Below are 21,953 nucleotides of genomic sequence, written 5' to 3' on the forward strand. Positions count from 1 at the left end.
TTTTATTATATACAAGTAGAGGGCTCGGGGACAAAAATGAGAGAAAGAGAGAGAGAGAGAGACAGAGAGGGGGAAAGGGAGGGAGAGAGAGGGAGGGAGGGAGGGAGGGAGAGAGAGAGAGAGAGAGAGAGAGAGAGAGAGAGAGAGAGAGAGAGAGAGAGAGAGAGAGAGAATTTGCTAGCTAGTAAGGAATGATGAAAAACTTTGGAATTATTCTTAATTAATCCCAAATGGATTTGAAGTTTTGAAATCTTAATTTAAGACATACTCTCCACTGAATTTCATTCTAGTACACTTTCCCCACCAAAGTTTATCAACAATGTAAAGGATTGCATGAGTCAACATCATAAAATAGAGTTACAGATATTGTTCACAAGTAATAAAGGTGAAAGGAGTTTAGATTATATGTCTTTATTTCACAAGTGAGTAACTACATTGTGCCTGTAAACATTCCTGACACTAGAGAGAATAACTTTCCAATAAGAAATCTTTACTTCTAGTCAGCATTTCCCATATTAAAAAAACATTAGGCATTAAAACTTAAAAGTAAAATGCTGAATCCACTGATTGTCAGGTTCTAAAGTTGTTCTTTATACAACTTTAGTCTTGATTATGTGCTTAGAATCACAGAGACAAATGATAGATATATAGATAGATAATTAAGAATGGTAAATATAGAATGGTCATTAAACAGTAGAATGCAATATTCCTTCAATCATCACACTGTTTGCCACATTTCTCACCAATTAAGGTTATTTCAGTGATATAACATATATTGAAAATTCTATATACGGATAGAAAGATATCTATATAAATTTGAAAAGATAGAAATTGAAAATTGAAGATTTGAAAAAAAACACACAGATTTGGGTATGTCTAGTCTAGTGAAAAGAAGGATTAGGGGAGACATGACAGCAGTGTTCCAGTATTTGAAGGGCTACCACAAAGAAGAGGAAGCCAACCTAGTTTCCAAAGCACCAAAAGACAGGACAAGAAACAATGGATGGAAACTAATTAAGAAGAGAAGCAAACTTAGAACTAAGGAGAACTTTCCTAACAGTGAGAGCAATCAACCAATGGAATGGCGTGCCTTCAGAAGTTATGGGTGCTCCATTGCTGGCAGCTTTCAAGAAGAGACTGGCTAGCCTCTTGTCTGGAATGGTATAGGGCAGTGATGGATAACCTTTTTGCCATTGCGTGCCATAAGGGGGGGCGGGGGAGGTTTGCGTGCATGCCCACACCCATAATTCTATGCACCCTGCCCTGCACATGCGCACGCAACCCCCCTCCCCCCTGCTCCTGGCATGCGATGGCCAAGTAGGCCCATTTTTCTTTCTCACCTGACATTTTTTGCTGTCCCCAGCCTCCAGAGCCTCTCTAGGAGTCTCTGGAGGCTGGAGAAAGCAAAAAAGTCACTTCCTGTCCCACCGGGAGTTGGGAAATGTGCCATTTCAGGCCTCCAGAGGGCCTCCGAGGGAATGGGGAAGGCTGTTTTCACCTTCCCCAGATGCATAGAGAGGATCTGGAGCCAGGTGAGAAAGAAAAATGGGCCTTCCTTACCCCCCACCCCCAGGCCCTCCGGAGGCAGGAAACAGCCTGTTTCCCTTCTTCTGGTGGGCCCAGAAGCTCAAAAATCAGCTGGCCAGCACGTGCATGCATGCCAGAGCTGAGCTGGCATGCCCACTAATATGGCTATGTGTGCCACCTGTGGCACACGTGCCATAGATTCGCCATCACGGGTATAGGGTCTCCTGCTTGAACAGGTTTTGGACTAGAAGACCTCCAAGTCCCTTCCAATTCTGTTATTCTTTTATATTCTGTTAATTCTGTAAACTAAGTTGTTCATAAAAATGTAGCATTAATTTCGCTATCCTAGATTAATTTCATCCATATATCCATCTAAATAAATAGATTTCTATACTTGAAAACATTTCAAAAACATTCAAGGTTGTTACATATAAAACCCTACATGTTATAGGGTCTCATTACTTAATAGTCACTTGCAGTGGTGAAATTCAATTTTTTTTACTACTGGTTCTGGGGATGTGGCTTGATGGGCGTTGTGTCACTTGGTGGACGTGGCTTGGTGGGCGTGGCAGGGGAAGGATACTGCAAAGTCTCCATTCCCACCCCACTCCAGGGGAAGGATACTGCAAAATCCCCATTCCCTCCCCACTCCTGGGGGAAGGATACTGCAAAATCCCCATTCCCTCCCCACTTCTGGGGGAAGGATATTGCAAAATCTCCATTCCCACCCCACTCTGGGGCCAGCCAGAGGTGGCATTTGCCAATTTTCCAGAACCTGTTGGATTTCACCCCTGATCACTTGTTTCTCATAACATCTGCCCAGCTAGCCAATTCAATCCTTCAGGATTGATGCATTCCATGTTCCTTCAGTTAAACAATGTCATCTACCAGGACTTGCCCTCTGGAATACACAGATCTTGTTCAGAAATTGTTTTCTCCAAGATCTCTTCTAGCTCTGTTTTTCTGTAAAATATATGCATGTTTAAATAAAACTAATGTTGAACTGCTGGACCTCCTCTATCACTCAGCAAGCTACCTCTTTTCCTGGAGGTTAACCATACATATCTGCAAAGAAATACATCTGAATAAAGATCTACTAAGGTCATAACCTTTGAAAATAACATTTAGTATGTCTATTATAGCACAGACATAAAATTTTCCAGTAATAAACAGTGGCTTATGAAGAGTTTATTCGTCTCCATGTATGCATGCACTTACTTACTTACTTACTTACTTACTTACTTATTTATTTAACTACCTATTAAGCCCTTTTGTAACAGTATCATGATGAGGATAGTATGGCTTAGAAAGCTGGGTAGGACTATTTAACACTTGAATAGGAAATCAGAAAGAATTAGGCTATACTAGGAAATAAATAGTCATCCATTGCAAATAATTTCTGTTTTATATCTAATAAATTCATTAGTGTACAGGTTAAACCTTCATTTGATGCACAGTCTCATTTTTCTGAGTCCCTGGACGCCTTCTTTGTCCTTTCTGGAGTTTCCCACTGAGCCATCTCTTGCTATTTTTTCTTTTCTTTGCTGTCTCTAGGTCTGCTTCTACCCTGTACTTATATATATTTCCTCTGTAATTTGGCCTCACTTATTGTTCCTAGTGTATGGCATCCAGCTATTTCCTTAAAATGAAATGTGTTCAGGTACTGTAATACTAGCATCACAACCTTAACCTATATGCCATCACAAAAGAAGGAGCCAAAGTACATACACATAATGAAAACTAACTAAGACTCTAAGAGCAGCAAAAGTGTGTACATTGTGTGTGTGTGAGAGAAGGGAGGGAGTAAGGCAAGGAGGGAGGCAGAGAAGGAAGGGAGGGAGGGAGGGAGGCAGGGAGGGAGGCAGGGAGGAAGGAAGGAAGAGAAATAAGGAAGGGAGGGAGGGAGGGAGGCAGAGAAAGAGGAAGGAAGGGAGGGAGGGAGGAAATAAGGAAGGGAGGGAGGGAGGGAGGAAGGAAGGAAGGAAAAGAAGGAAGGAAGGTAGAGAAATAAGGAAGGGAGGGAGGGAGGGAGGCAGAGAAAGAGGCAGGCAGGCAGGCAGGCAGGCAGGAAGGAAAGAAGGAAGGAAGGAAGGAATATCAAAATCCTGATATTGCAACATAGACTAACGGGATAAAATGGTAAATGTAGCATGATGAACTGTCCTTCACTTTATTTCATGTACTGTACCTTAATGTTGGAAGGAAACATGCATGCTTGAGTCTGAGATTAGGATGAAGACCAATGTACTCCAGGCTACATACAGGATTTATTATTTTCCTACAAGCCACTTAATTAGTCTGACTGTTTGCAGACATCCACCCTGCCAGAAAACTAGATTGCTAAAATGTGTAAGAAGACCACATAGGACGAGACATTAATTACACCAGTAGTTAAACCGATATCTTCAGGATTATAATGCATCAGAGGTGGGGGCGAAATCTCCCAACACATCTGTTATCATAGGAGTTCAGGTATTTTCAGAATGAAAAACGAAACACACGGCTCATCTTGTGTCCTCTCCTACTACTCCTAGTTGAAAGCATAGAAGTAGAAAACAGGCACACATTTCATGGAAGAGTTCAGTGGGTTCCTTAATTATAAATGTGTGAACTCACACAACTGCAGCAAATAAATCAATACACTCCCTTGCACATCACTGTATTCTAGCAGAGAAATAAAACTGGTGTTTGTATGTGTGTGTGTGTGTGAGAGAGAGAGAGTGTTCTGTCCCAGCTACGGACCCCAAAGAACACAGCACACACAAAGTCTGTACAAACCTTAGTTTACTAATTAAGGACTATGAATGAGCTTTCTTAGTAGGTGTTCGAACACAAGTACAGTTTAAATCAGTCTTTTCTGAACAAGGGCTGTTAATTTAACTTCATTAACAGCCGACAAGAATTCAAAGAATAATAATTCAGTTCTGAGGCACAGTATTTCAGATAACCATAATCTTACTGTGATTGGTAGAATGCCCAGAAGCAATTTGCAGGAAAACTGATAAGAGAAAAACAAGAGCCAAAATCAAAAGTTTCTGTAATCAAGACTCGAAGGAATGTGAACAAAGTTGTTTCCTGCAAATTGCATCAGTCGTCATCCTTCCTTAAATAGACTAGGGGAGTGGCCAATTAGCCCCAAGCCTTACTCTCGAGAAGACCTCCTCCTGAGGAGCCACCCCTGACTTTTCGCAGCTCTGCGCGCTCGTGCATTGAGAAGAGGCTCCTCCTCTTCTTCCTCTTCACTTATGGGAGCTTCTGGAGGTTTTGAAAGCCCTGGCTGAATCCCCACCTCTGGCACCACATCTTCTCCAGCCTCCTCATTGTCTGACTCGAGTGCCAACTGCACAGGCTGCTGGCACAGCACTACACCAGCCTCCTCACTGTCGGAATCAGCTACTAACTTCACAGGCTGCTGACAGGCCACAACAGAGAGAGTGAAAAAAAATACATATAAAAGCAATGGCTTAAAGGCATTACCTCTCCGTCAAACTGAAATGAGATCTTTCCATTGTATGGTCCATTTAAAACAGCAGTCTAGAAGAGAGAGATTCTTATCAGATACAGCAAACAGCAGAAGAGCTATTTACGTTTACTTGTCTCAAAGGGAAACCAGCTTGGGCTCTATTAATTTATAAATAATTTAGTGCTTCTCCTTGTCTTACAATAATTGATAGGACTATAAATATGGTTATTGTGAAGAGGAAAGCTGCAAGAGCTAATACGTTAGCAGGAAGAGCCTTGGCATATATCAAAGCCTTCTGTTTTATTTTTGTTTTTTTTCCTTTCATCTGCCATTTACAAATTTGCTGCAGAGACAATACAACAGCAAAAGAGCAAGAATAGAGGCCTCTGGGCCTTTGGAGCTGCCAGACTGATAAGTTATGGATTATGGGTTCAGAATATGGAGAACGGTTTTAGGTCACATGGTTTGTATAACCCCTGAGCTAGGAAAGACGCTCATGCATAAAGATATATGAATACTCAAAGATACTCTAAGCATTGCTGCAGAATATTGAGGAAATCAGATTAAAATCTAGTGTGTGTGTGTGGGGGGGGTGTTAGAGATATTTGAAATCTAATTTCAGTTTCTTTGAGTCGTAAAACAAGATTTAGACCTGATATTTATACAGGCTCTTTTAATGCACAGGCGTGCGCACAGACACTTAACACTCTGTGAAACGGTGCCTGCTTATATTAGAAGAACCTAAAGACACATTAGGAATCCACACAGGTTTACTGGCCTATAAATGCCTCCACCAGTTTCTAACCTTTCTGTTTTCCCCATGGAGACAACCAACACTTTTCTTTGTGGACTTTGCAAAAAGATCCAATAAAGAATGGAGAGTTCAGAAGATACGATGCTCATCAAACTGCAAGTAGCTTTCTTTGCACAGATGATTATTTGAAGATTGGGAATAATCCAGTAGTTTTTACGCTAACTCAGTTCTTAGGTCAACAATGTTGCACGTTTACCTCCAGAACATCATTGTCGTTGCCGCTATCGTTGTTGTTATGTAACAAATACTATTTTTGCTCACAAATGAAGGCAAATATACATGTCCCAGGATCCAATCTAGGTTGATCACAGGGACCAAGGGTTAAGTCATGAGGATGGGCTCCAGCAGTGGTGAAATTCAATTTTTTTTTTACTACTGGTTCTATGGGCATGGCTTGGTGGGTGTGGCTTGGTGGGCATGGCAGAGGAAGGATACTGCAAAATCCCCATTCCCACCCCACTCCTGGGAGAAAGATATTGCAAAATCCCCATTCCCACCCCATTCTGGGACCAGCCAGAACTGGTATTTGCTGGTTCTCTGAACTACTCAAAATTTCCGCTACTGGTTCTCTGAACTACTCAAAAATTCCACTATCGGTTCTCCAGAACCTATCAGAACCTGCTGGATTTCGCTCCTGGGCTCCAGCATGAACCCAAAAGCTCAGACATTAAATCTCTGATCCCAGTGACCAATTCAGATTGGATCTGTAACTATTTTCACTGTTACGCTGGTGTTATTTCAGACTTGGAAAAAAATGGAAATGAAATTAACTTGGACATTATTTGTATCATTTTTCTCCAGATTCTTCCAAATAAGATTACAGTATCAAATCAAGCCTCTTTTCCTCATGACCAGAGTTCTCCCTGGCACTTATCACAAAGCTAAATCCTCATCTAACATTTAATTTAGGCTGTTGTCAAATGGGGAAGCCCCTGTTTCATTCTGAAAAATGGCACAGCAAAAGGTAAAGATAAAGGTTCCCCTCGCACATATGTGCTAGTTGTTTCCGACTCTAGGGGGGCAGTGCTCATCTCCATTTCAAATCTGAAGAGCCGAAGAAGTCTCTGTGGTCATGTGTCTGGCATCACTAAATGCCAAAGGCACACGGAACGCTGTTACCTTCCCACCAAAGGTGGTTCCTATTTTTCTACTTGCATTTTTTACATGCTTTCGAACTGCTAGGTTGGCAGAAGCTGGGACAAGTAACGGGAGCTCACCCCATCATGTGGCACTAGGATTTCGAACCGCTGAACTGCTGACCTTTCGATCAACAAGCTCAGTGTCTTAGCCACTGAGCCACCGTGTCACTCATGCACAGTGTATAGAAGCATAATCAGAGTGTCAGACCTGGAAGCCATCTTTTGCCTTGGAGCTTCAGGCCTGCCACTGGTCCAGAATACAGCCGCGTGGGTAGTTATGGGCGTGATTCGTTGTGCCCATGTGACACTTATCCTGCACGAGCTGTACTGGCTCCCAGTGGTCTTCCAGGTGCGATTCAAGGTGTTGGTCACCACCTTTAAAGTGCTCCATGGCTTAGGACCCGGGTATCTATGAGACCAACTTCTGCTACCAGTAGCCTCCCGGCCAGTCCACTCCCACAGAGAGGGAAGCCTCAGGGTACCATTGGCCAAGGTATGTTGGCTGGCAACACCCAGGGGGAGGGCCTTCTCTGTGGGAGCTCCTGCCCTGTGGAATGAACTGCCCCCGGAATTGCGCAAGATCTCCGACCTCTGTGTATTTCGCTATGCCCTCAAGATTCTGCTGTTCCGCCAGGCCGAGCTATCAATGTAAATGATTTTAAATTGGGTGTTTTAAATTTTTGGGTTTTAATTTGGGCCGAAATTATTTAATAATTTTAATTATTTTTTAATTGATGTCTGTATATTTTTGTGTTTTTAATAGGCTGTACACCTCCCTGAGTCCTTCAGGAGAAGGGTGGTATAGAAATAAAATTGTTATTATTGGTTAATCTTTAGTGAGATTCACAGCCTTTGAGGCTGGTTAATAGCTCAGCAGCTCGAGTCCTAACCAAGGACCTAGGAACTGTTAAGGTATCGTCGGAAGATGTAAGCTGTTCCGAGTAAGGTGGTTTTTTGTAGAGTCAAAATGTTCAAGTCCGGCAAATTTAGAATTTCTAAATAGCAGGGTAGCCCTTTGGGTATTGCTCCAAGGGCTCCAATTACAATCGGGACAACACACAATTTCTTTTTCCACAGTCGCTCAACTTCAATTTGCAAGTCTCGGTACTTTGTGATTTTTTCTTGCTGCTTATCTTCAATCCGTGCATCACCAGGTATTGCAATGTCAATGAACCATACTTTTTTCTTTTCAACTATTGTTATGTCAGGTGTGTTGTGGACCAAGTGCCTGTCAGTCTGAATTATTATTATTATTATTGTTATTATTATTATTATTAACTACTGTGGGAAACTGGGAGGGGGGATTGTATGGAGCAAGGATGATATATAGCCATAATAACATTCTTTCTCAGGGAGTCAAGAACATCTTGCCCTGCACCTGGAGGATTGGAACTGGGAGGCATCTCCAGTTGGGAATGGTGCTTGATTGGACCATGTGATGGACTTGTGGGTGCTGGGCAGGGACTTGGACTTTCCTTTGGGTGGGAAAAACCTGGAAGCTTTCAGATTTGGGTTTTCCCAGATGTGATATGACATCACATTAGAGATATGACATCTCTAATAAAATGGAACTTTGAGGAAACTCATGCCTCAGAGTTTTATTTCATTGGGAGTGTTAGTTGGAACCCTGACATTAACCAGAATCTCATTTAAAAACTAAACCAGCTCCCCGAAGTCCGGATTGCTGTCCGGGGTCCTGAGCCCAACCCACCGACCCAAGCCTGGGCAGCGTGAAGACTCAAGGAAGAGGAAGGGGGAAAAAAAGACACAGAGTAGACTTGCTATAGCACCAGATATCCACTGTGCCATGCAACAGCCTGACTAGTAATGGAACACAAATACAGAATCTGTATACTACTTGCATAAACTGGAACAATGCTACCATGGTGACTTTATCCACACCAACATTTTTATTTTCTTCTCTCTCTCTCTCTCTCTCTCTCTCTCTCTCTCTCTCTCTCTCTCTCTCTCTCTCTCTCTCTCTCATCAGAAGGAAGGAATGCTTATTTTTAGAATAAAATTAAATGGCTGCACTGGGCGTTGGATTAACAGAGAGGACTCTGGAATGACAATTGACTATCAGCTCTCTGTAAAACTTGCAGATGGACAAAGTATGTCCATTCTCAGAAGATGCTATTATACTACTCAATGCTAGTATTCAAGTACAAGTCAGGAGTGTGAAAAAAAGTTGATTTTTCAGTGCTGTTGAAACTTTGAATGGTTGTAAGTCCAAGATTTATGAAATAGAAAAACGTATAAAAGATATGCCAAGTACAGTGTGGAAGGAAGTGAAATGCAAATTACAAGAGATTAGTTTAGGAAACTGCCAGTGGAACGCTGGCAAGAATAGTGGACTAAAACAGGGAAACTAGAAATGGAAAGAACAAAAAAAGAAGGAAATAGATTTGAAGAGCCTTGGTAGTACAGTGGTCTAAGGCACCCTGTTATTAAGCTGGTTATTAAGACCAGCTGCCTGCAATTACTGCTGGTTCGAATCTCGCCAAGGCTCAAGGTTGACTCAGCCTTCCATCCTTTCTAAGGTAGGTAAATTGAGGACCCAGTTTGTGGGGGCAATAAGCTGACTTTGTATAAATATACAAAAGGATGAAGGCTATTGCTGAGCACATTGTAAGCCGCCCTGAGTCTCTGGAGAAGGGTGGCATATAAATCAAATTAAAAAAAAAAAGTATGTGCAATTAATCGTCTAATAACTAGAACACAGGAAGATAAAGAACTTTTATTTTCTATCTGGCAAAGAAAATATGGGAAAAAAATATTGTGGGCACAGAATTACTCAAGCAACACAGAGAGTCTTGAGTAGCAGGTGCAGAGAAACCCAATGGATGATAATATCTGTTTGTGCTTTTGTCTCAGTTGGAACTCACAGCTGTAAGGCAGAAAGCAAATGTAGCTATGAATAGTTAATAATGATGCTAGAGGCACCCACAACTGAGTTAAAATGGAATTGAAAATGAAGAATCTTGAAGTAACTTTGCTTCTTGAATCTTGACAACAGCCAAAAACAATAGCAGCAGCAGCAACTGTATAGAAGAAACCTACCACCAGCACCATCAAAGAGATGGTTAAATATTATTTCCCAACTACCCCCAATGAGTGAATTTTCCCAAATACTCCAAAAGCTTTGCTCACTGGAGCGCAAAGCCTACAGTTCATCTGGAGCTTGCATTCCAAAGCAGAGTTTGGACTCCACAAAAGTTATCATTTGGGTAGCATAGCTATCTTTCAGAGTACATAAATCTACATGAATCTCTCTGGGGGACCAAATTGCATGGTTCAACAGATGAAGAACTAAAGAAAAAAAGGATTGTGGGCTTGGAATGTGTGTTAGGCACAGGTGCGGATTGCTAGGAAAGCCTCATAAAGAGCAACCTGGAAGAAAATCTCAACTCTTCTCAATAATTAATGCTCAATTTTAAGAGCATTTATAGACTTCACAACAAACAGAGTTTAATGACTCTGCAACTATTTGGTGGATAGGGTAGAAGGAAACACATCTTAGATTTTAATCTGAAAAGAAAATTAAAAGAGAGAGAGAGGGGGGGAGAGAGAGGGGGGGGGGAGAGAGAGAGAGAGAGACAGAGAGAGAGAGACCCCGAAGTAATAAGAAATAAATCAAAAGCAGAAAACAAGATTATCTCCAAAGAATTTCTTTGAAATATTGAGTTCACACAAAATTACAATATACAAATAAACAGAATTAAAATGGGAGAGTTTAACCTGTATCTGTTTTATTTTTATTTGAAATAAAACAGATGCATTCATTAAATGCATCTGTTTTATTAAAACAGAAATTCATTAAATTATACCTAATGTTTAAAAGACATTTCACTGAGCTTCCTTCCTTCCTTCCTTCCTTCCTTCCTTCCTTCCTTCCTTCCTTCCTTCCTTCCTTCCTTCCTTCCTTCCCTTTATAATGTATACACCGTTCCTGCTGTTTGAGCCTTAGTTAGCTCTCACTTATTATTTGTATGTTCCTTTGGCTTGGTTTAGAAGAAATCTCCACGGTCTACCTTCCTTCTTCTATTGGAATTATCTCTTTAGGATATGAAAATGAGTGTTAGAAGACTGAGAGCAGAAAAATTAACCAAACAAACAATGCAGGCAATAACTATGTTGCATTTAAATAAATATCCCTTTCCCCAAACTAGAAGAATGACTATGACAACCTTAAAGTTGATGGCATTTAAATAAGCAATATTAAGGAGAAAAAAAAAGTGCAGAATACAAAAAGCATAAAGAATCACTGGATAGAGGACTATGCACTGCATTATTTCCAATGACAGTCCTAATTTTGAAGCGTTTTGTAAGATTACATGCTAGCATCTAACATATTTAGAAAATCAATCAAAAAAGCAGTATAAGCTTTAGGCTCTCTTCTGCCATGTAGCAAATAATACTGTTCTATGTTACAAAGTTATTGTAAAAAATATGTCTGGGTAGTTTGGAAAGCATACACACAGAGAGATAGACACACATATAATTACTGGTTAAAAGAAGTTATTTATATAAGCAATAAAAATAGATTAAACAAACAGTTTCCTCATAGAAATCACCTAACCAGTGATTATGCATACACATCTCTCTCTCTCTCTCTCTCTCTGTGTGTGTGTGTGTGTGTGAGAGAGAGAGAGGGGGGGGGGGGGGGAGAGAGAGAGAGAGATTCTACGAGGATACAACTTTTGGAAAGAATGAAGTACTGTATATCTATACTTACACAAAATAGGGACATACATATGCAGAGAGTAGCAAATTACCCTTCCTAAAATAAATTGAAGGAATATAGAATGGATATAAAAGCTGAGATTTGTTAATTGAATCCATAACTTCCTGGTAGTGCTGGGCTCTGTATGTTAAAGATTGGCAAAGATATTGACATGTTTAGCTGCACTCTTTTTTAACTGAATGATAATAATTTCTATTCAGATTTCTGTCATTTATATTTGTTCATCAGAATACCATCTGAAGATAATTATTAATCTTCTCAATCATACACAAAAAAATACACAATATATTAAACAGAACAATAGACTACAAGCTTAAATAGTTAAAACATTAAACCTATTTATTTAAACAGTGGAGCTTATTTGATTATTTGGCTATGTGCAACCAAGTCATTTTTGACTCCTAGTGACCACATAGATTTTCTCCAAGACAATCTATCTCTAATCTGTACTTTCATGTCTTGTGAAATTCTACACTCATCACCTCTCCAACTGAGTCCATCCATCTCACTGCTGGTTGTCCACTTTCCTTTCCTTTTACCTTTCCTAGAATTAGAAGCTATTTTCCGGAAGCTTTACATAATGTGTTCAGAATAGGATAATTTGAGCCTGTTCATTTGTGCCTTGAGTGAAAATTCAGTTTGATTTTTTTTCCCCAAACACCCATGATTTTGCTTTCTTGGCTGTCCATAATATTTTCAGGAGTCTTCTCCAGCATCAGCTTTCAAAACATCAATACTTTTCCTATTCTTCCAACTTCCAAGAATATCAAGCTTTGCATGATCCCAATCTTTGTAGCCAAATAGATAGGGAAGAAATGGAGGTAGTGACATATTTTATTTTCCTGGGCTCCAAGATCACCACAGTTGGGGACTACAGGGAAGAAATAAAAAGATGCTTGCTCTTGGAGTGGAAAGATATGGCAAATCTAGACAGCATACTAAAAAGCAGAGACATCACCCTGCCAACAAAAGTGCGTATAGTCAAGGCTATGGTTTTCCCAGTTGCAATGTATAGCTGTGAAAGTTGGACCATAAGGAAGGTTGAGCGTCAAAGAATTGAGGCCTTTGAACTCTGGTGCTGGAGAAGACTCCTGCGAGTCCCTTGGACTGCAAGGCGATCAAACCGGTCAATACTAGAGGAGATCAACCCTAACTGCTCTTTAGAAGGCCAGATCCTGAAGATGAAACTCAAATACTTTGGCCACCTAATAAGAAGGAAGGACTCACTGGAGAAAAGCCTAATAGTGGGAACAATTGAGGGCAAAAGAAGAAGGGGACAACAGAGAAGGAGGTGGCTGGATGGAGTCACTGAAGCAGTAGACGTGAAATTAAATGGACTCCAGAGGATGGTAGAGGACAGGAGGAACATTGTCCATGGGGTCATGATGGGTTGGACACAACTTCACAAATGAGAACAACCAAATCTTTGTAGATATAAAAGCATAACATTTGATGATCATTTCCAAAGTCCTTCATGGCTATTCTACCAAGTGCTAGTCTGAAGCATATTTCTTGACTGCTTTTTGTGTGTGTGTGTTGATAGTTGTTTCTAAAAGACAGAAGCTATCCACCACTTTAATATTTTCATTGTCATTTCTGCTTGTTGCATCTGTCGACATTAATTTGATTTTCTTTTCTATTTAAAATTAGTCCCATATTTTCATTGTCCATTTTGAATTTATTAGGGCTTGCAGATCTTTTGCATTTTCAGCTATTCTGTGGATTGCAACCTTAATTACTAATTATTTTATTAATCACAACATTGATCCCATGAATACTTGCCAGTAAATAAAAAGTAAATAAATCTTACTGACTGAGTAAGGTGTTACTTAATTTCAAGATGTAGTTCTTGCTTTGAACTTCTTTCTTTTGTAAATTGGGGAAGCCAATTTAAGCATCCCCTGAAGAATAATTCACAAAAATAAGAACACAGAAATCAATGAATTAGTTTTTATTGCAGCTCTTTGTTTTCCAGAAAAAAAAATTAAAAGCTAAAATAAATATTAAATAAAACAAGCCACATTTAAAAAAATGTCAAAGCCCACCTTATTGCAGTTGACTCGCTGTTCCCGTTTCCTACTGAAATATCTCCTCTATTTCCACTACTATTAAAGGTTGTTTATATGATTGCTGTTCTCATCATTACCTCTCCTAAAGCTCTCCAATTTATTGAGAACTGTATTTGTCTCCTCCCAGAGGGGATAGTATGTTGTTTTTTCACCTTCTCTTTCATTATCCCCAAGCCAAATGTCAGAAAATAATTCAGAAAAAAATGGCACAGACATTCAGAGGCAAGAAAAAAACAACCCTCTTAATGTGAAGTAGCAAGCTTGTTCCCCCAAAAATTTACTCTTAGACCTTTAGATACATTTTGAGGACTTTGGCCTTTCATACCTTCACCTGTTATGACTTCACTCCACATGGTTAAACTACGGCATAGAGTTTATAAGGGATGTGGTGGCTCAGTGGCTAAGACACTGAGCTTGTCAATCGAAAGATCGGTAGTTCAGCGGTTCGAATCCCTAGTGCCGTGTAACGGGGTGAGCTCCCATTACTTATCCCAGCTTCTGCCAACCTAGCAGTTTGAAAGCACGTAAAAAATGCAAGTAGAAAAATAGGGATCCTCTTTGGTGGGAAGGTAACAGCATTTCGTGCACCTTTGGCTTTTAGTCCTGCTGGCCACATGACCACAGAGACGTCTTCGGACAGCACTGGCTCTTCAGCTTTGAAATGGAGATGAGCACCACCCCCTAGAGTCAGGAATGACTAGCACATATGTGTGAGGGGAACCTTTACCTTTATCTATCATTATCATAGAGAATTGATTCTATGAAAGATGTCAGGGGATGGAGAGGGGAGAGACAGAAAAGTTATATCAGATAGTTAAATTTGTTATTATTGTCAATTTATCTTGCTGACTAGTAGCTATAGCTCAGGAAAGAAAGTAGCATACTAGTAGGGACTGGAGTTCGTTCTCAATACTCTTGATTGGAGTATTTGCTTCTTGATTATTGGCCTAATCTTAATCTTGGTAATAATCTTTGCTCTTCTGGGTGGATTCTTGGTGAGGAGCTATTTGGGTCTTTTTGTTCCCATTTTGCCTTGTTGATTGTCTCTTTTGAATGTTATATAAATGTTGTTTATGTCTATGTGTCTGTTGATGGTTGATTTGTCAAAGTGCGAAGCTTTCAGGAATTTTCTAAGCTGAAATTAAAATGAGAACAAACTTACACTGTTACACTGTTAGGTAAGTCCTTTCTATGTTGCCTACGATGTCATTGAGTTTTGAGAACCACAGGTTCTTCATCCATGGCCTAGAAGTATTTTGAAGTATTGTTTGACAATACTTTGGAGTCATGGTTTATTGGAGGCACTGAAGGACTTTTACAGGGATATTAGTGTCTAGTGCTATTGCTGTACTTGACCAATGGAATCAGCAATATCTCATTGATAGACTCAGCAAATGTTCTAGCTTTGGGTTAATATAGTTATTGTTGTGGATGGAAATGCAGTGGAAATTGAAATGACAATAGCTTGCTTTATTGGGATGTAAGAACTGTTTCTGAGGTTTTGAATATTCTACATATGCCATTAATATAAAGATTTGTGTTCCCCAAACCATCAGTATTCTCTCCCCACCATTAATCTTAAAAAGGCTACTGAATTGTGGTTCTTAATATGACAGGAATGTAGTAATATTTTATTATGAAGAATCAATCAAGGATATTTGATCCTGGGTGGACCATAGACAATGACTGCATGGGTAACACTAGATATGCTGATGTGGTCTTTCTGTGAGGTAAATATAATATTTATTTTATTTATTTTATTTTAATTTGATTTATATGCCGCCTTTCTCTGAAGACTCAGGGCGGCTTACAATGTGCTCAGTAATAGCCTTCATCCTTTTGTATATTTATACAAAGTCAGCTTATTGCCCCCACAAACTGGGTCCTCATTTCACCTACCTTAGAAAGGATGGAAGGCTGAGTCAACCTTGAGCCTTGGCGAGATTCGAACCCTGCAGTAATTGCAGGCAGCTGGTCTTAATAAGCTTAATAACAGGGTGCCTTAAACCCCTGTACTATCAAGGCTCTTTATATACTGTTAACAGAGGGTTTAAAAGTTTAGTTTTGCTGTTAGGCATACCTGTTAACTGTTTTTTTTCCCAATAGCTAGACTGAATGTCAAATATTGGTTAGATAAATAGAGATGTAGAAGCTTATATATTGTACAGCTGTTCCACAAGGGAGAGAACTACTAATATCTTTCAGTATTCAACTGGGAGGCATATATGTGTATATATATTTTTCCTTAATGTACATCCTGTCCTGTCCTGTCCTGTCCTCTCATCTCCTCTCCTCTCTACTCCACTCCACTCCACTCCACTCCACTCCACTCCACTCCTCTCCTTTCTTTTCTTTCCATCCTGTTAGTTTTGTTCTTTTTTGTGTGTGGAGAGTTTGCATTTTAACTTTTGAATTTGAAAAAAGATTGGGAAAAGTAGGAATATAGTCAATTTTAGCAAGTTCATTTTTCTATTTTTTTTAATTAAGTTAAAATAAAACATTTCCTTAATCAGGAACATTTTTGTGTCTCAAAGAAGTAGCACATCCTTGCATTCATGAAATGCACCAACTGCAGGAATTCAGCTATATTGCCTCATCTGTCCTGTCATTAACATGCATGACTGATAATAATGTTGACTGTTCTACAGCAAGTCGAGCTACTTTACCATGTTTCCTTTTTGTCCCATTTGTTCTAAATCATAGTGTTCACATTGGCCTCTTCTATACTGCTGTCATTGTAATAGTGCTTTGGAGATAACCATGGCATGATGAGGATTGAAAATGACTCCAGTGCCTGTGGATGATCTCCCTCCGGCAGCCCCAAACCATCAATATTATTGACCTTGCTGGATGAATCATTGGCTTTGTGCAGTACAGCTGACGGTATCACAGATTTCGAGTACAGACTGACTCATCTGATGGCAGATTTACCAAGGGAAAAAGGAGAAGACAAATCATTTTGTTCAGAAAGACTTAGCCATCAGGATTAGCGGCTGCTCTTTCTGTGCTTCACAACAGATTGGATGTATTTGCCTTCATTTCTGAGGGAAAATAGGCCAGTCAGGATTTAATGACTAATACTTCTTTGAAGAAAAATAATGAACCATCTTGAATAATATCCTGAAAATATATCCTAAAATTGAACCTGTGAATAGGTATGATCTTACAACATTTGAACAGAAGAGCATGGATAGAATGAGATGAAAAGCCCAGGAAAGAAATTAAGGCTGACATAATCCTAACATTTCTATAGGAAAATTACTACTGCATGACATTAAGAAGTACTCGAGTTCAGAAAGACAATATACATTCTAACCTGCAAGCATTTTTCTCTAGTAGAATTATTACAGCTTTTACTATGAGAAAGATAATGTTTCTTGAATATAAAGCTCTAAATGGTAGTTATTCAGATGTCCATATAACAAAAGAACATGTCCTAGCTCAACTGTATTCAGCAAATGAATCTGGTTTCATAAAACAACATGTCTAAGCTCTGCAGTATATATAAAACCATAAACCTCTTTTAAAACTGAGTGTGTGATTCAATTATTCATATCCCACCATTCCTTAATGGACTCTAGTGATTTTATTGTGATTTATATACACTTAGGTTACTTTGAGCTGTTAACCTTAGACATGATCAATTAAATAGAAGCATCAGAAGCTATAAGCAAAATTATTAGAGTGAGCATAGTTCAATCTGTCTATCTAGGAATTCTCCAGCTGTGCAGGGAATCACAGAAGTAGCAATTAATATTTGTTTTCTTCTTCCAGATAGCACACATTAGTGCTGAGAAAATCAAGAAGAATTATTGAAGAATAGTTCAAATCATTTTCTTTCAAGGTTTAGATATTCTGTCAAAGTTTCTTTAATTGTATAAAACTGCATGTACTTATTCTATATCAGGGGGTGTCAAGCTCACGTCATCATGGTGGCATATCGGGACTTTTTCCCCCTTCACTAAACCAGATGTGGGCATGGCCAGCACGTGATGCATCCAGCTCGCGGGCCAGGAGTTTGACAGTCCAGTTCTACATCTTTCTTTTCTACTATATTGTTGTGACCCAGGCCCAAGTAAGTAGTAGGAAAAACAGTCAGTGAAAAAACAAACAAACTTTATTCGAACAGCTGAGAATTACTTCATTCCCAGCATCGTTCAACTAAATTAAAGCAAATTCCTCCCAACACAAATTCCTCAGTCCTATCTCAAACCTTGGTCCAATTAGGCAAACTGCCAAAGGCCTTTCTTGGCAAATGTTCAGAAGTCACAGATACAAAAATAAATACAAGACATAGACGAAGAACAAGACGAAGCTACCAACATTGTTTTCTGGCAAAGCCCAAACGCCATTGCTGGTCTGTTTTAAGCCTTATGGGAGGAACCAATCATCTCTTGGCCCTACTCCCGAGTTGTCCTCTTTGCTTGTGCTTCTCTTGCCTTCTTGCAGCTCTTCTCATGTGTACATTAGGAACAGGCTCCTCCTCTGCCTCACTCCTATCAGTCTCTGGAGACTCCTATCAGTCTCTGGAGGCTCTGGAGTCCACACCTTACTCCCTGATGGCCCTGGCCCCATCTCTGCCTCTGATGCAGAGCCCTCATCTGGGCCTTCCCCAGCCTCCAGGACTGGCCCATGTTCTTCCTCAGCCTCATCGCTGTCCGACTCTGCTGCCAGCTCTGCAGGCTGCTGGCGGACCACAACATATATTATCAGATACTTTTCTTACATAACTTCCTTCATATAATATTACACTGCACTTTTAAAATGTGTTAATGTATATATAGATTTCTCTTTTGTACACTTATTATGCAATTTCTCAAATAGACATTTTTGGGCTGCAATATTTGAGCTGGTGAATATTTCAGTATGAATGCTAGAGGAGTCCATGAGTTACATACTCATCTGTGTCACAATGGATTCTGTTTGGCAGATCATCACATTTCACTCGAAAAGAAATCTTTGATTGATTTCTTTTTGACATCCCCATTAAATACAGCACTGCCAAATTTAAAAATTCAAACAAAGAAAAGCTTTTAACTTTCAGTTTCCATTTCGATCATCTATCATGGTTACACTCTGGGTTTCTACATTAAAAAAAACTTGTATGTTAAGAATACAGTTGCTGAATGGAAATGTTTATCACATCTCACCATAAAATGCAGCAAAACTCCAGAGTTCCAGTGCTGGGAGAAAATATTTGTGAGGTCTGCCCCAGCCTAGGACCCTAGGAAAGAAAGAAAGAAAAAAGAAACAAAAACAAAAACCTTTGACTTCATCTGATTGAAGTGATAGGGTTCTTTTACTAAGGTTAGATGGTTGCAGCAAAAGAAAGGTTAGATCTGAGGTTCCCACACAAAATGCTAAGTGTTTTTTTTTCCTATCAGGGCAACCAAATATGGGAAGGAGCATACTGCTTTCCTTTCTCCTTTCAGCTAGTTGTGGGTTGCCCCCGGTTTGGATTGGTTCTATAGAACCGGTAGTAAAACCGGTGGAAGGCTCTGCCCACTGACCCTGACATCACCAGAAGCAAGGCGTGTGTGTGAGTGAAGCGAGAGAGAGCGTGCGATCCCATTGCGAACAGCTAGTAAAGGTAAGTAGAACTCATCCCTGCTTTCAACCCCAATCCAGGAGCTTTCGCAGGCAGTCGCTTTCGCGACAAACAATTTTGTGTTAAATTTATATTTACCGACAACTCTTTATTTCTTTGTTGGTAAATATAAATTTAACACACAAAATGCTACATTTTATCCCTTTTCCTGGCGCTCCCCCCTTGACCAGTCCATCTCTGTCCAAAGGTGTGACATTTAGGTATTTTGGGAACAACTTGGATGCTGCAGGATATCAGGATACCAACAAAGCGCAGAAGCTGAAATGGGCAGAGCTGACAATATTAAAAAATATTGGCAAAGTGTATGATACAGGAACAACTCTCAATCTTTGGGAATTTAAAAATTTCCATGATAAAAGAAAATCAAGCTAGATGATAGACAACAACAACAATTGTGAAGGTGTTTTAAAATATATTTTATTAAATTTCTATTTAAAATAAACTATAGCAGACAAAATTATTAAGAAAGAAAAAGATATGGGAAGGAAAAGTACAAAGAAATAAAGAAAAACAAAAAAAAAGAAAGGAAGGAAGAATAAATTCCAATTTTCCTCTGTAGAGGACATCAGGAAGCACTGCCAAAACTAGACAAAATACTTGCTATCCATTACTTCCACCTGCTGCTTAAATACTTATTGTGTGCTCTGAGGAACATTCAGATCAGAGACTGACTGTTTTGTAATGTTTAGAATTCAGTCTTACATTATTTTGTCCCATCTAAATATTTTTTATATCCTTTAAAGATTAAGGAGTTAAGGAAATAAATTGCTAGAAATGTTGTTGTTGAAAGCTTAAACCAGTATCTGCAGACTGTAAGTATCTGGATCTTATTGCATTTTATTTCCATCATTTCCCCCTAATTTTATTGCCTATTCTTTTATTCTGTATTTTATATTCAGGTTAACTATATTCAACGACTTTATCTTGTTCTCAGTTTCACTTTCTTCTTAGCTTCTCTTACTTTTGCTCTTATCGTTTCTATTTTTCATTTGATTGTGTGTGTTTTTTTCCTAGTAGATCTTTCTCGTAATTATAGAGTATTAAAAACAGGAAGAAAACAGAAATAAAGTTAGTACCCAAAACATAATCCTGAATATCTAGGGACTCCTATGATTATTTAGCCTTTTGTCATTCCCTCTTCTGCTCTGGGATCAATATCACACTCTCATTTGTTGTTTGATTGGTTTGGATTTTCTTGTCTAAGCAACTCTGGTCTCACCATCACAATTATCCCCATTCACAATTTCTTGTTTTCCTTTCTGCTGTGGATATCTTTAGAAAGAGATATTTTTACCAACTCGGGATTCTGCTACTGTTTCTTCATCACTGACAGATTTCTTCATCACTGAAGTTTTTCATCATCTTCTTCATTCAGTCCCTTCAGTCTCTCTCTTGCTCTGACAGATGACAAATACTTTCATTATACTAGAAAAGAATGTGGGCTGCCAAATCCTTGTCCCTTTTAAAACCTGATCAAGGTTGCAGTTGTGACATTCCATAGATAGTCCAGAATGGGCAGGGATCATTTCAGATGACATGGCATGATGGGTTATCATGCATCAAACCTGAAAAGGAAAAAAAAAACAGTATCTGCAGTTTTGGTAACCTGTCTTCTACCACCCGCCCAACAACTCTGTCTTCTACCACCCGCCCAACAACTTTTAAAGTGGAAAAAAGGAACTGGGTTAATTACAGTTAGGGACACTGATATGCAAATATCTTTTTTTCTGAATTTAGTTCTGGAAATAGAATGTTTGCAATCCTGCTAGCAATATCTAGTCTACAGATGCAGCCCAGCAAAATCAATTGTTTAAAAAGAAAAAAAAAACACTGGGGTATCAGGTGAATCAATGATTGCATTTCATCTCTTTCACACCTGCAGACATCATCCATACCTGAACCCAGATTGCAGTGGGGCTAAATAATCTAGTTCATTCAAAAGTGCCTTTAGTTCAGGCAACATTGCTACCAGCCTTTTTTTTTTAAAAAAGGACCTCTTCTATTTCTAAAAAAAAAAAAAAAAAAGTTATCTCAAATGTATTGATACTTGCAGTTGCGTTGGCTACATAGCTCTCACAACTTGGTATCCAAGATTGATAAATTAAGACAAAACCAATTATAATATAACCAAGCTATGTGCCATTTTGGGCAGATTTTTGTGGAAGTATAAACATACTGTATATTTCCTCATTGTTTGGGAAATCCTATGTATAAAATACATGTGCTATCCTCCCAATTTTTCCCCAAAAACTAAGATAGCATAGATAATAGATAAGATAGATAGATAGATAGATAGATAGATAGATAGATAGATAGATAGATAGATGAGAGATAGAGATGAGAGAAATAGAGATAATAGAGATAGAGACCACAGAGACAGACAGACAGATGATTGATAGAGAGATGATAGAGAGATGATAGAGAGATAGAGAGATAGATAGATAGAGTTGATAGAGATAGAGATGATAGAGATAGAGATGATAGAGATAGAGAAAGAAACAGGCAGAGGATGATAGATAGATAGATAGATAGATAGATAGATAGATAGATAGATAGATAGATAGATAGATAGAGACTCCATGATAGATA

Source organism: Pituophis catenifer, unplaced genomic scaffold, assembly GCF_029215685.1.
Source record: "Pituophis catenifer annectens isolate HBS135680 unplaced genomic scaffold, rPitCat1.0.hap2 SCAF_4, whole genome shotgun sequence".
Taxonomy (NCBI): domain Eukaryota; kingdom Metazoa; phylum Chordata; class Lepidosauria; order Squamata; family Colubridae; genus Pituophis; species Pituophis catenifer.